General features: G+C 39.1%; 1 pseudogene; it reads left to right on the plus strand.

Annotated features, from left to right (window-relative positions):
- The first annotated feature begins 1,792 nt into the window (after positions 1-1,792).
- The window catches only part of LOC102858431, an 11,663-nt pseudogene continuing 10,891 nt past the window's right edge, over positions 1,793-2,564 (plus strand).

The following is a 2,564-nucleotide window of genomic DNA, read 5'->3' on the forward strand; positions in this document are numbered from 1 at the left end:
CCAAACTGCCTTCCAGAATGGTTGTACCATTTTACAATCCCACCAATAGTGTATAAGAGTTCCTTTCTCACCACATCCTCTCCAACATCTATTACTTGCTGCCTTGCTAAACTTTTCCACTGTTACTGGAGTGAGATGGTACCTCATAGTGATTTTGATTTTTACCTCTCTTATTGCCAGTGATTTGGAGTATTTCTTCATGTGTCTGTTTGCCATATGAATATCTTCCTCTGTGAAAATTCTTTCCATGTCTTTTGATGATTTTGTAATTGGGTTATCAATCTTTTTCTTGTGGAGGCCCAGGAGTATTCTATAAACTAACCTCTTCAACAAATGGTGCTGGCAAAACTGGAATTCCACCTGCAGAAACATGAAACAGGATCCACATGTCACACCATACACAACCCTCCTCCCTAGTACATTACCTTCTTGGAAAAGTAAAAGAAAAAAATCTTTCATTTTTTTACAATCCCTCCCCCCAGGTCCTCTCCACTGTGCAGCCTTCACTCTAGACTCCTGTCATGACAAAAATACCTAATCACATATTCCTTTTAAACAGTTCTCTCCCTCATCTGTTTCAATGCAGTATACATTATTGAACCAATCTTTCTCAGTCTCCCCACAACCCCGAGGTCAGTCATGTGTTACAACAGTAGCACCATGCAATATTTGTTCTTTTGTGACTGAGATATTTCACTCAGCATAATATCCTCCAGGGTCACCCATTTTGAATAAGATTGCATTAGTTCCTTGTTTTTCAATGCAGCATAGTATTCCATTATGTGAACATACCACAGCTTCTCTATCCATTCGTTTGCTGACGGGCACTTAGGTTGTTTCCAACTCCTTGCTATCGTGAACAAAGCTGCGATGAACATGGGTGTGCATATATCTGCTTGAATGTCAGTTATGGTCTCTTTGGGGTATATTCCCAGTAGTGGAATTGCTGAGTCAAATGGTATTTCTATTTGCAACTTTTTGAGAAAGTACTATATAGCCTTCCACAGTGGTTGCACCATTTTACACTCCCACCAACAGTGAGTAAGGGTTCCAGTTTCTCCACAACCTCACCAGCATTGGTTGCTTGCTGTTCTGTTAAATTTTGCTATTCTGACTGGGGTTAGATGATATAGTCGTTTTGATTTGCATCTCTCTTAGAGCTAGGGATTTTGAACATTTCTTCATGTGCTCATTGGCCATCTGAATGTCTTCTTTGGTGAAGTGTCTTTTCATATATCCTGTGCCCATTTTTCTATTGGATTACTTACCTTTATCTTGTTGTGGTGCTCAAGTATTTCATAAATTCTGGATATAAGTCCCTTATCTGATATGTCATTCCCAAATACTTTTTCCCAGTCTGTGGCTTCCCTTTTTACCGTGCTGGAGAAGTTTTTGGATGTGCATAGGGATTTGAGTCTTAGAAGATCCCATTCATCTATGTTAGCTTCTCCTGGTTGTAGGTTTTCCAGGATACTGGGAAGACTGTTTATATTGTGTATTAGGACTGCTCCCCTTTTCCTTAGTTACATTTATTGCAACAGTAACTATCTGACCATTTGTGTGATGAGTTCATTATCTCCCCTAACCCATTCTAAAGACTCCCAGAGACAATGATGTCTCTTATTGCTGTGTTGATGACACAGGAGCCCTGTTCCAGCACAAAGTTTGGCACACAGTCAATACTCGGGGTACATCTGCTGAAGGAAGAGTTTTGTTTTAATGATGAAATCTCAGTCCTAGAACATTCTCCATATATCCTATGATGTATTGGTTGCATGAGGGGCTAGACAGGATGACCCCAAGAAGACCGGAAAAGTTTGACAAGGTAAGTGATCTATCGTGAGAAAGTATCTATCTGCATAGTTGTGTTTTCTTTCAGACTGTAATTTTTTCCAGCAACTGCTCTGCCTGGGAGGGATTTCCAGGGTGTGATTTCTTCTACAAAGGGGCATGGGAACTGGGTGGAAACCCACAGGAATGTTCTTGGAATTCTGCAAGGCCTCAGTAAAATGTATGCACTGTATTATGTTTGCCAGGATAAAATTCTACCTTAGTGAAGCCTGTACAAATGTAATCGTTTTATTTCTTTAAAATGTGGGCATGTTTTCACACCAATATTCTTAGCAAGATTATTCACAATAGCAAGAACATGGAAGCAGTCAAATTGCCCAAAGACAAATGAGTGGATTGAGAAATTGTGACACATTCATACAACGGAATACTGTGCATCACTCAGGAATAACAATTTTTTAAAATACTACATAACATGAGAAAAAGTTATGCTGAGTGAACTAAGTCAGTTTCATGAGGGTGAATACTGTATAAAACCATTATTACAAAAAATAGAAGGATAACTAGTAAAATGTGAATGAAGGTAATGGGAGGAAAGGGAACTGAGAGTGGAAAGGGGAAAGTCATGGGGTCACAGAGTATAGTGGATGAAGGGAAGGAGTGAAAGAAATCAGAAAGATCCAGTGGAAAGTTGTAAAGATGGGATAATTGTGGTCATTGATCAATAGTGATTCACTTTATAAGATACAAAGTATGGGAATGATTGTATGAAA

Source organism: Elephantulus edwardii, unplaced genomic scaffold (genome assembly GCF_000299155.1).
Source record: "Elephantulus edwardii isolate Elephantulus edwardi_28Jun2011 unplaced genomic scaffold, EleEdw1.0 scaffold00237, whole genome shotgun sequence".
Classification (NCBI taxonomy): domain Eukaryota; kingdom Metazoa; phylum Chordata; class Mammalia; order Macroscelidea; family Macroscelididae; genus Elephantulus; species Elephantulus edwardii.